We start from the raw sequence: 13,377 nt of genomic DNA, 5'->3' as shown, positions 1-13,377 counted from the left end.
GGCTGTCCTGACCTAGACAATGTGAACAGACTATCTTGACTCAATTTTTGTCTTCCCTCTCATTTCTTGGGATGTCTTCTTTTTGTTTCCAGTAAGGAAAACAACATGGAGATAGATACAATACCTGTGATGTGAAAGAGTGAATGAACACAAGGGAACTCAGCAAAACATTTCTACCATGCATCTTGGACTCTGCCACAGTAGACCCCGCTCATCCTAGTGATTTGTGAAAGAGGATGCTGTACTGGGTTTACGTGGCAAGGCTTTGGCATTGAGGGGGAGGGAGGTGTGTGTGCAGGGTGGCCTCTGTGAGCAGAGCCCAGCAGCTGCCCCATGTCAGATCAGAGCCAGCTCCAGCCAACTCTAAAAGGGACCTGCTGCTGGCCAGGAGCAATGCTGGTTGGACCTCTGGGGGAGGCAGACTGAAGAAAAGGAAAAAACCTGCTGTCCAATAGCAGCTGGGAGAGAGGAGTGAGAAAGCCCTGCAGACCCCAAAGTCAGTGCAGAAGAAGGGCAGGAGGTGCTCCAGGCAGGCAGCAGAAGTTCCCCTGCAGCCTGTGAAGAGGCCCCTGGTGGAGCAAGCTGTCCCCCTGCAGCCCATGGGTCCCACAGCAGAGCAGTGAGAGTAGCATGGTGGGGTTTTATTTAGCTATCAGTGTGAAACCACCACAGGTGCTCCAGCTGGCTACTGAGAAAGCCTTCTGAGAAAGGGCTCGTGCCAATGCCTGAGCAGCAGGGAAGCAGCAGGTGTCCTGTCAGCTCATCATACTGCTGTCAGGTGTATGTGGACCAATAGGAAGGACAGGCACCATATTTCCTACGGGACTTAACAATATTGAAGAGCCTGGAATGCTTAGAGAAGTTATTTGGTTCAAGCAAACTGCTTTATGTGCCACTTGTCTATTCTCTTTTATGTATCACACTAAAATTTCCAATTCTGTGAAGAGAGGGAAGGATTCTCACAGGAACGATTCTAACATGACAGAATGAGGAACAAATGGGTAGGCTGCTAAGGTAAGGATGGCACAGAAAGGATGTGCTTATTTTGTTGTGGAGACTGAAGCAACTTCCAGTCACCCTGAAGAATGTGCTGAAAGGTCTTAGGAAAGACCCAACACTTCTCCCCTGAGCTCAAAATGCAATGTAGAGGCAGCCAGTCTAACTTTGCTGATTCTTCTTCTCAAAATAGATTAATTTACCATGATGCCATGAGAGTGTTTATTGGTGAAAGGACCTCAAACTTGGTCTTGTGGACATAAGGAAGATGAATTGAGTGCATAATGCTAAAGTAAAAACTGTTTGATGTTTTTCCCATAAGTAGTAATGGCAAATTAATCAGTAGATAATTATCTAGAGGGAATAATGTCTTCAATTATGTGATCATCAGTATGAATTGCTAGGTGTTTTTTCTTCTGTTTTCATAGGAGAACACGTGTATTCCAGCTGTCCAGTTTTCTAAGTGAATAGATGTGCATACAGGTAATTGATAACATTCACAATAAGGAATAACTCAGTTAAAGATAATCTAAGTGTGGAAGTCTGAAAGATAGATGTATTCATTACCTGCCTGCCTCCTGTTTTCTCCTTTAGTTTATTTGGATTACTTCTGAATTCAAACCAATAAATCACTTAACTTTTGGAGAAACTTCTGCAGTCTTGACATGAATTATATGAAGCACCTATCAAATTTTGCTGCTGACTTGATGTGACAAGTAAGTTCTAAGAACTCAAAACATTTTTTAATAACCAGTCAAAATCACTTACCAAAGCTATATATAAAAAAAAAAAACTACAGATGTTGCTTAGATTATTTATGCCTTTGTTCACAATGCTGTACGTAAGTAGCATTATTGTCATTAAATCTGACAGTTTTGAAGAAAACAACACTCTAAATGGGTACAATTAAGTGCTTTCTAGACATGAAGAAATATGGTTTGTGAAGTTCTTGTTTTTCTTACAAAGTAAATAGACAAGTGAGAAAAATCCTATAGCCTATGACAAAGAGATGGTTCAGCTGATTTTTATTCAGAATTCTTCACTGTAAGGCCTAGTTGATAGAAAAGGAACAACTATATGCATATATTTTACTATAATTAAGACTAGGTGCCAGACATGAATGTTGAAAAGGTTACGAGGCACTGTAAACTAAAATCACACCTGAGTAGTTCCTCTGGGTTCAGATAATGAATTCTCTTTTCTGAGTGAACAATTATCATATGGGTTTCTGTGCCTGTATGTGCATAGATGTTTCATGCTTTCAAACTGTTTTGCATTGGATGAATAAATAGCAGTACATTAATTCATTAAAAAAAAAAAAGTTAACATTTCTATGAGTTAAAAATATACAAAACCTATACAGAAATTTGCCTGACTACATTATGTTTGGCAGTATGTATTTTAAAACCATCTTCTGTCAGGAAGAACTAAACAAAGAGAAAAGGCCAAGAAAAAAAAAGCGCAGTGCTTGTTACTGAATGTCTTCTGGTCTATGAAAGAATAGCATAAAATCAGAGGAAAAAAATGTGAAAAACAGGTAAAATATATATATATATATATATTGTTTTGCTTGGATGACACTGGCGTGGGTTAAACGATTAGCTTATGAATTTCAGCTGGGGAATTTTTGTCCCCAAGCCAGTATTTCATCTACGTGAACAATGGCTTTCAACTTGAGACTGAAAAACCTAAGCATAGATGTACATGTAGCAGTCTATAACTAAGCTAGGTGAGCAAGCTAAGTGAGCCATTATAGCTGAAGGATATCTAGTCAGCACAGACAAGGGGAACCAGGGCGACAATTCACCTGAGCAGCTGAGGTCAAGATGGATAGCAGTCCATTGACACGAAGTGGGATTCAGCTGCCTAAATAAATTCAGCTGATGACACTGCAGGTGCTACAGTATGTACCATGCTGTCTCCAGGCTGTTTCACAATTGTGCAGATTTCCTGTAAGCTCTGTTATATCAGGTTATATCTCTGCCTCAAATTTTCCTGGCATCCCAAATGGCTTGTATTTAGGGAACTGAACCCTTCCCCAAATCTGCTGTGACTGAAGCTTGGACAAAGCTCATTGGATTATCACTAGTACATACGTACATGCATTCAGGTAATTTGGTCTGGAGCTAAAGTCATCACAGGCACCCCTAAATTGTTAGGTATGTCACAGGGTAGGTGGAATTAGGACTAGAAAATTCTTAGTGTTGTCTTCCTTTCCCAAGAGCCCCAAGCACAGACAGTTGTGCAAAGGAGGTGACAGTCCAATCTATCTAGTTTCATAGAACTATTCAAAGAAAAAAGTAAGTCCAGGTGTAGATTTAGGGTAGACTAAGTCCACAAATTTGTCAGAAAGAAGAATCATGATTTCACTGTCAGAATCCTTCAAAGAATCACCTAATAATTATCATCAAAATTAAAAATAAAAGAATGATCAGACTTTGATAAAGAAGCCCAAAGTAATCTGACTGGTTTTGGTAGTCTAGTCTTGATGCTGTATAATATCCTACTGGAGATTTGCAACTATCTAGTTGTCAAAGCTGGATTCCAGTATGAAGCTGAAGAAATTAGAATGTGATTAATTTCTAGTACTCTCCTTCAATTTTAGAGCCACATGGTACAGAAATATTCCTATTAGTTTCTAGAATTTCTTGTTCAGGTGCTACTGAATTTAGCCAATATTTTAGTATAAGAGATGGAAATCATCTCACCAAGGTTTTGACCATATAAGCACTCATTTCTTCCCCCGAACTAATTTCTAGTTTCTGTAAATTGCCAATGAAAAGAGTGATTCATCTCATTTTAAGGTAGGCATCAAACAGAAATTACAATTAGGGAAAACATCTCACTCTGTAAGTCACAATGATGAGATCACTGAAACCTCCATAATTTCATGACTCCCCAGTCCATCTTGTAATGCTGTGGAGCAGCGCTGTGTTAACCTTTCAGGAACTTTGAAGAAAATGTGCTCAGGGCTTGACTCGCTGCATGTCATGCAGATTTCCCTTGGGCATATCTGCAGAGATTTGTGTGTGCTGCATCAACTGCTGTGCCTCAGGAGCCATTTCTGTCTAGCAGGACCCAATGCGCACCCCAGGCTTGCTGTGAAGGTTTCATCTGCTGGTGTATGGGTCCAGCTTTGCATTTCATAGTCATTGTTCCTTTCTGAAGACGCAGTTACTAATCTTTCTACACTAATCTTTTGCACAGTAGATGAGTAAATTTTATGCTCAATAAACATAGCACATCATTTAAACAGTCCCCGAAAGGCTGAGTGATACTGAGTACACTAGATATAGTTTGTCTGTCTAGACATTTTTATAGAAGGCTGACTTAACAGGTCAATGGTAAATGTAATGGAAATATTTTTAGCAGAAATTACTTCAATTTCTTTCCTCCACTGAAAAAAAAAAAGCCTACTTTGCCAATGAACACACACTCATTTGAGTCTCATACCCATTTCATCGTTGACAAAATATCTTTGTCTTTGAGAAAGTGTAAAGAAATTAGTAGTGAGCCTGAATTTACAGATGCTGTTACTACCGGTCAGGAAGTCCTGAAGATTTAAGCTGGGAACATCAAAATTCACATTCTGAAAATTAACAGTGACTGTTCAAAACTGCTCTCTGAACAGTATATTCTGTTGCATGGTTCATGTCTCAGTAACAGAAGCAAACAAACAAAACAAACAACAACAACAAACCACACAATCCTGGCTATTATCAGAAGCAGCAGAAAGCTGGTGGTATAGAAGGTGTGAGGGACAGAAATGAAACCTGAGGTCATGAGAAGCCCATTCTCCTAAGCAGCATATGAAGCACTTCCAAAAATTGTTACTTTTAGGAACCGGACTCATGTTTTTAGGACTAAGGCTTACATTGCGAGAAAACAGATATTACTAAGTATCACAGAAATCAGACACTCATTCTTTATTTTTTATTTATTTATTTAATTTATTTTTACTGCACTCTTATCTCTTTCCTGAAAGGAGTACTTCATTCTAGCAGGAGCCAAATGAGAAATTCAATGTGTGCGTAGATCTGCTTTCAGTGGGACTACACATTACTAAATGAAACATTGGAGCTGAAGTGTTATGCTTGATTTGGGCTAAAATGCTCACCACCTTTGACAATGACTCAGCAAAACAGTTAAACGTGCACAGTTCTCAGCTTTTATTTCCCCTCACCTGAATGAGACATTAGTTATAGGAAGGTATGAATATCATAAAAAGAATTAAACATACACATTACTGTTTTGCTGGATGAAGGCCAAAATGCCTTCTCTTAAATTATTTATAATAATCCCTAATCCTGTATCTTTGCAGTTTAAGGGGGTTCTGGCTTTCAGCTGCACTCCTTTTCCTATCCAAATGACTTCCAAAATTCAGTTCTACTCTTTGGGCTAAAATAAATGCTTGTAAGAATACTGTAATTAAACACAATTGCAAAGATGTGCACACTCAATGCTGCATAACCATAATCCCTGTACATTTTTACTGTTGTTGTTCTTTCCTCATCATCTATAATTTTCCTGGCTTATTGTTTACAGTCCTTAGTTATCAAATCAGTTTTGAGTAACCCTAGTAAACTCTTTGTAGTTTTGTTGCTGTTGCAGAGGGTCCACTGCACTTCTCTGACATGTAAACAAATACAAACTCAGCAAGGTGGGAAGATTCAGTAATCTGTAGAAACAGTTTTGAATCACAATTTCCATTTGCTTTGCCAGCTTTTACTTAGGGCATTATTTATAAAATAGCCTAAGCAGACACACAAAAACAAACAAACAAAAAGTGACCCAACCTAAATGCTCCCAGTCCATAATGAAATTGGTGATGAATTTGTGGGGATAATCATACAAAATCACGGCTACATTTGGCCTGTTAATATTAGGAGATGTTGGCCTCTAGAAGAGCTGCACTTTAAACTTCATAAACATAAATAGTTTCTAGAATGTTTTGTGAAATATCTGTGTGTGCTTTTTAAAAGAATTTCATTGTTAAATCTGCAAGTCGGTTGACTAAATAAGTTTTTTGTTTGTTTGTTTGTTACAAAAATACAGTATTTTCATGTGAAATCCTTTAATGCTGTCCAGCAGAATTATTTTTAAAATGTACACCGCAATTTTACTTTAGCTGTTACTGTAAGCAGTTCTTTTCACCTGTTGTCAAGCAGCACCAAGTTGTGGATCTCTTAGGAGCCATTCAACCAGAAGATAAATGGAATGAAGAGTAAATGGTATGTATGAAATGTAGAGTATGACAGTCAAAACCATATTAATCACTTCAGAAACCTGATATACTTATTGGAAACAGCAATCATGGTGAAAAACATGGTCAAATTAGCAGGTTAAATAGTGGCTAAAAAGTTATAAAAATGCTGTGCTGAGTCCTTTATAGCAATGCTGCCATGCAGCTCTTAACTAATATGATGTTTGGTTTATTTATCCCAGGTAAGAATCAAGCTTAAGCCAAGTCTTTAACTGATGCTTTGCATGATCCAGGGAATATTCGTGCTCTACAAGATAAGGCGGTAACCTGTCATATGAGGAGGAAGCTAGTTTTCCTAGGCTCCAAAAATAGTTGGAAGACCTCGTTTTCTCAGACTCCAATGGATAGATGGGCTTCTCCAAAGAGAGATTCAGAACATGCACCTTGGTTTCTGCACTGAATCATCCTCTCATGGAGCTCTTTTCTGGTTATGTGACTTGTCCAGAGAGAGGAGAAGAAACTGGGATGTGTGCAATTATGTGATGAAACCATCCCGACAGTCCTAATTCTAACCCTCTGGGGCTCAGAAGAATATCGTACATCACAGTGGAGAGAAGGAGAAAGTAGGAATAACTGCTCATAGTCATTTATGAACTGCTTTACAAGCAGAAAGGAGGGAGGGAAAAAGGAGAAAAGCACCAATTCTTTGTCTACAGATAAGAGCGGCTTCCATTAATAGGAGCTTTGTGAAATGTTCTTTTTGGCAAGGATTCAATTACATTATTTCTTTGGTTTTACTTCTCATGGGCTCATTGTCAACTGTGGTGGGCTTTGGTGTTCCTTTTTTTCATTTGTTTGTTTTTGTTTTGGATTTTTTGTATAATGTATAATCCTAATTCAACCACATAAATCCCACTGTTAATTAGATCTCAGGACCTCACACTCAGATTTGCTCAAAAGAGGCTCAAAATGGGAAGAGTGAGTAATAACAGATCAGGACTGTGGTACATAGTACTGTTTGGGACAGGCTGCCACCCGCTGATCGCTGACTAGTCTCCAAATCTGGAAGTGCAGATGTGCATACCAAACATGGTTAGAAAAATCAGAACCAGAGGGAAAGGAAAAAGGAAATAAAAATGAAACTTATCAATAGCAAAGAGAAGGAAAGCACTCTACATACCCTACTGGGGAATCTGAAATTACTAAACTTTTAGGATTACATTAAATTTGTACGTATTACTACTCCTTTTGTATTCGAGAAGTTTTAGGGCTTGCTTTTGCTTTTTCATGCTGTATAAGAGAATGCATGGCTGCATAGTTTGCATACATGCACCCTGCTTTATACTGGAATGCACAGTAACTACTTTTCTTAAGCTGGTGCCATGTGAGACAGCAACAGTTTAAAAAAAAAAAAAGAATTAATAACCTTTCCCAATTGCCTTTTGTCATCTATCAAGTTATGATAGATACTGTATGCTAACAGATACACAAATATTTCTAAAGCACTTTTGGAAAACAAAAAAAAAATAAATCTGGAACTATGGGAAAAGGAACTATTTTCTTGTAGGTCTCATTCAATTATGACAAAATTTTTAAATCATTATTCTGAAGGGATATTTCCAGAGAAGCTCCTTAGCAAAAGTAAGCATGCAGATATTGCCTCTGGCTTTGAATCATATACTGAAAATTTTGCCTCCTCTGCTTACATCACGTGCCAGAAAACACTTTACTGAAACCAGCAGGATGACTCATGAATTAAATACTTTCTCAGTATGAGTAGAAGTAGCTCTTGATCTTTACTTAAACTGTTTTTGTTTACCCAGACAGACCATTATTTCTTTAGTCTTCAGTTAGCATCAATTAATCTATCAAAACTTCTGCCTGAAGAACTCCAGTGAAAATCATTGCTAATGCATGATCTTGTATGTACTTTCATTTAACTTATACAAGTAGTCCTACTGGCTTCAGTGGAGCTACTCACATCAGGTTGTGAGGATATGTATGTCACTAGAATTAGTCTAATCGTAGGAGATTTAACAGAGAATGAACTGGTGGTGCGGGGTGAGGAGGAAGGGGGAGGGAAGGAGGCAAACTGACACTCGTGCTCATGAGCAACAGGGAGGAAGAGTGCACCTACCAGAGTAGTGAGGAATGCTCCTCAACCCTCCAAAAATGTCCTATGAAAGGAGGAAAGCTACACAGTTGAAAACCCAAGTGAAATGCCTCTACACAAACACAAGTGTTCTTTCTTCAGTTGCAGTAAGCAACACGCTCACAGGCCCAAACCTAGTAGTGAGGGGCCCAAAACTGTACTCGAGGTACAACCTCACCAGAGCAGAGAACAGGGGGATGATCACCTCCCTGGTCCTGCTGGCTACACTATTCCTAATACAAGCCAGGATGCCGATGTTCAGGCGAGCGTCGACCAACACCCCCAGATTCTTTTCCTCTGCACAGCTTTCCAGCCACTTTGCCCCAAGCCTGTAGCACTGCATAGGGTTGTTGTGGCCAAAGTGCAGGACCCAGCACTTTGCTATGTTGAACCTTATCCCATTGGCCTCAGCCCATCGACCCATCCTGTCCAGGTCCCTCTGCAGGGCCTTCCTACCTTCTGGCAGAGCGACACTTCCCCCCAACTTGGTGTCGTCTGCAAACTCACTGAGGGTGCACTCGATTCCCTCATCCAAATCATCAATAAAGATATTAAAGAGGATGGGCCCCAACACCAACCCCTGGGGAACACAACTGGTGACCGGTCGCCAGCTGGATTTCACTCCGTTCACCACCACTCTCTGGGCCCGGCCATCCAGCCTGTTTTTAACTCAGCAAAGGGCGTACCTGTCCAAGCCATGGGCTGCCAGTTTCTCCAGGAGAATACTGTGGGAAACCATGTCAAAGGCCTTGCTGAAGTCTAGGTAGACTACATCAACAGCCTTTCCTGCATCCACCCGATGGGTTACCTGGTCAGAAGGAGATGAAGTTGGTCAGGCAGAACTTGCCTTTCATAAATCCATGCTGACTGGGCTTGATCCCCTGACTGTCCCACACATGCTGTGTGATTGCATTCAGGATGATCTGCTTCATAACCTTCCCTGGCACTGAGGTCAGGCTGACAGGTCTGTACTTCCCCGGGTCCTCCTTATGACTCTTCTTATAGATGGGTGTCACATTATTATTATTATGCTTTATTTTCTACCAATTTAAGTACTTTAAAATGCTTTACAAAATATTACTCCCATGTTATGGAGCCTTGAAACCATTATTGCAAATATTGCTCTGTGCTTTCTGGGACAGTAGCTAACATAACACCATGGGTATAGAATCATCCAAGCACTGCAGAGACACTGTTAGAAGTTTTTTCTGACAGGACTTCAAGTCAGCTCAAGCTCTGAGGTGAAACTATCTGAATCTTGTTGCAAAAATGAGTGCTTTAAAAAAAATGAAATTCATACTGCTGTCATTGCTTTCCTCTGCCTTGCTTTCTAAACCATTGACTTTCCAGCAGCTTTCAGATGAAACAAACTGTAGGGAATCTTTTTTGGTTTCTTTACAATATTTTCTTTTCTCCTCTCAAGATTTAAGTCTCTGCATGTGTTAGACCTTCCCTTCCTGCCACATTTGTCTCATTTTACCTGCCCTACTCAGACAAGGTAAATGGCTTGTCTCTCGTACTCTGCTGTCAGCCACTATGAGCTTGCCTTACTGTAATTATGAGTACACTTATGAGTGCACTTGCATGTTGTTGGTATACGTTATTGATTTTTTTTTACACAGTATTTCATAAGGTAAAGCAAAACCAAGAATTTTCATTAGTTGTATTTCAGACCAAAAACATTTCACTGTCCACACTAGCAGGAGGACCAAAGATGGCAGTAACTTAGCTTATTGCTGACATCTTTGTGTTAGTGCATTCCAGGATATGCTGCAGGAAATTATTCTTAATATGCCAGTTAGCTGTGGTTTTACTGTACTTGCAAGGTGATAGGTAAGGATATAAAACAGTATTTATATTTTAATCAATTTTGCATTACACAAAAAAATTTATATTTCTAGCAACTATATTTCTCAGTAACATACTTTCCATTGTGTTTATCAGAAAGCACAGGTGTGTTTTGTGCATAACAGAAAGGATGAAAATACACTATGATTTAAAATAGGATCAAGATATTCTTGGCAGAGACAGTGATTCTGAGAAAAGAACAATGTGTAATAGTCCATTACACACAAACTGTGCACTGCATTGTAAAACAAGAAAGATAAAGGAACTAAGGAGCTTCTTGAACCATTAAAGGTTTACTGCCATGAAAAGCCTGTAACAATATCCACATAGTATATTGATCTTTCTGAGACAGAAAACAAGCACCAGTATATATAACACCACAATGTATCAGTTTGGTGAGACATCCATGAGTCACAGTGCAAGGGTTTTATCAGAACATTAACTGCACAATAAAATAGTTCAGTAAGTCAACAAGTACTTAGAAACCTGCATATTTCTTCTAAGAAGAGTGATTATCTAATCCACAATTAAGATGGGCAAATAATGAAAAATGTTTCTGCCATTACTTAAATGGCATTTGTAATGAATACTCTGGTCATGTTACGCTGCTCTTTTTTTGTTTTCTGTCAGTGAACTTTCTGTCACAAACATTCATTGAGAGTGGAATTCAAATCACTGCAATGACTCCTATGTGAATAAAAGTGTTGAGCACATATGAATATTGAATAAAGAAATTACTTGCAGTTATCCAAGTGCTGGAGGGAAACTATGCTGTAGGCTGTAGGCATTCTTTAAGCAACCAACACACTCTCAGTTGTAAATATGATGCATGATACATGAGCAACGTAAGAGATTTGCAAATATATTTATCAATAATTTTAAATGTTACTAATCTGAATAAGCAAACAGTTAATCTGAAAGTATTATCTATAACCATATCTAGGGGCTAAACTCATCAAACCAATCCCTCGGTAGGCATCATTTGCTTATTGCTATTCCAAAGCTAAAATTATGACTGAGTTGTCAAGTAGTTAAACCAGAGAAAGATATTTAGTATGTGAGCTCTCAGGTTGTCAGATTTCAGTAACTGCCTGCCAGCTCCCTGCTGAGTCAAGTCTCTCCCTCCCTCTCCGGCTGTTAATGGAGGCGTCTTTTAAACTTTGACCTGTCTGTCTCCATCAACTCTAGAAAAAACAAAAGAACAGCAGCTTCCTATCTCAAATACCTATTACTATGCAATAGTAAATATGTTGATGCTGCAGCAGGGAAGGGCTTTTCTTTTGATTTTGCAAGATGATGGCTTTGTCCTACTGCACTGGGAATACCATCATTCTCAGGATGTACTCAACTAGGAAAGCATTAGATCCTAAAACAATATCAACAGGAGGAATTCTTCAGACAAATCTGACAGATCTCCGCAACTCAGAGATGTTAGTGCCAGACACAGAATTTAATACCACTCATTAGATTTTGATAAAATGCTCTATGTTCTGCTCCGCTGAGGAATGTCCTTGTGCTCATGATCTAGACATACAAACATCATGGCTGGTAGCAGTGGTGAAATGTAGAAGAAGTTTACCTTAAACCTTTGTTGTTTAACCTCCTAAAAGAAGATCTGTGTTCTTTTTCCATTTATGTCATCTATCTTCATAACATTATATTTGTTGTAATTTTCTTTTCTACCAGGACTTGCAGCATGAGTTTAGGATATCTTAATGAGTTTCATACTAAAATGAACGCACCTGTTCAGTAAGTGATAGTCTCTCTCAAGAACAAGCCATGGCTACACAAAGGTCTGATTACAAGCAGACTCTGAACTAGACATCTGTAAAAACTGCTGAAATTTGTGTTTCATCTAAGTATACAGAAATCTAAATAGCAAATAGAAAAATTTTACTACGGAAAACAAAGTGTGTACTGTGTTTATTTCAGATTTAATTATTGAGGCTTAATTTAAAAATGAATATATACAGATGCATTGATCAGAGGATAAGGTTGTCTTAAAAGTCTCTGGGTAAGATTTCCAAGTTACCGATTATAGACAAGAAAAAGAAAAGTTTTGCTTTAATAAATTTGAGTGCTCATCATTTTCTGAATATTATTTTGTGGTGTCTGAAATTAGATTCTCAATCATTTTTGAAATGATTATTTCTTAGGACTACCACAGCATCCACTGACATTAAATTGTAAGTTGCAACTGATTAATACAGGTTCTCAGTTTTTAAATGCCTTTTGCGAAAGACAGATTTGAATTCCTGGAAAGTATTAGTCTGTAATTTGTTTTCTAGGATCAGAATAATAACTGAAGTAATTGTACAAAAATCCTTTTATTCATTTGCAAATGTTCAGTCACAGAATCACAGAATATCCTGAGTTGGAAGGGACCCACAAGGATTGAGTCCATCTCCTGACTTCATGAACACCAACATGTCTGGGGCCATGACCACTTGCATGGAGACTTTGTTCCAGTGCCTGACCACCCTCTCAGTGAAGAACTTTTGCCAAATATAAAATCTGAACTTCCCTTGATGAAATTTTAAGCCATTCCCTTGGGCCTATCATGGGCCACCAGAGAGGAGAGATCTGCAGCTCCCTCTCTGCTCGCTCTCATGAGTAAGTTGTAGACAGCAATGAGGTTACCCCTAAGACTCATCTTCTTCTTTAAGCAGAACAAACCAGTTGGGCTCAGCTGTTCCTCGTAAGTCAAACCCTCTAGTTCTTTCATCACCTTTGTTGCCGTCTTTTGAACAGACCAAAGTAGTACTCAAGGTGAGACTGTACCAGTGCTGAGTATGGTGGGACAATGACTTCTTTTTCCATTAGCTGTACTGAGCTTAATGCACCACAGGATATTGTTGGTCCTTCTGGCCACCAGGACATACTGTTGACTCATATTGAGCTTAACGGGAAAGAGGAAGAAATTGGGTACATATAAACTTGTTGTTTCCACTTTTGTTGATTCCAGAATCCTACAGAAAAATATAAAACTAACTGAGCTATTTTAAAAGATCTTTTACATTAGATTTGAAATAGACTTTCAAAATTTTTGTTTAAACAAATTTGGACTTCACATTCTATATTTCAGAGATGGGGTACCCTGCTGCTCTGCAATGCAGATTTTACAGAGATCCTTAGCTTAGCAATTACTGATGATCTAATTAAATGAGGAACTATTGAT

The 13,377-nt window shown here is 38.7% G+C and overlaps 1 long non-coding RNA gene across 2 annotated transcripts; it reads left to right on the top strand.

The window, feature by feature from the left end:
* Positions 1 to 293: 293 nt before the first annotated feature.
* Positions 294 to 8,193, top strand: LOC308187914. Of its 2 annotated transcripts, none has more exons than XR_013945002.1 (5): positions 294 to 1,014; positions 1,425 to 1,479; positions 1,591 to 1,712; positions 6,162 to 6,227; positions 6,442 to 8,193. It is a non-coding gene; the product is annotated as an uncharacterized lncRNA (long non-coding RNA). The 2 variants fall into 2 exon arrangements; XR_013945003.1 differs by having other exon boundaries at positions 298 to 1,014; positions 6,165 to 6,227.
* The last annotated feature ends 5,184 nt before the right edge of the window (positions 8,194 to 13,377 follow it).

Source organism: Anser brachyrhynchus (genome assembly GCF_964034855.1).
Source record: "Anser brachyrhynchus genome assembly, chromosome: 1".
Lineage (NCBI taxonomy): Eukaryota > Metazoa > Chordata > Aves > Anseriformes > Anatidae > Anser > Anser brachyrhynchus.
Note: the sequence above shows the minus strand (reverse complement) of the source record. Positions and strands in the feature narration are given on the sequence as shown.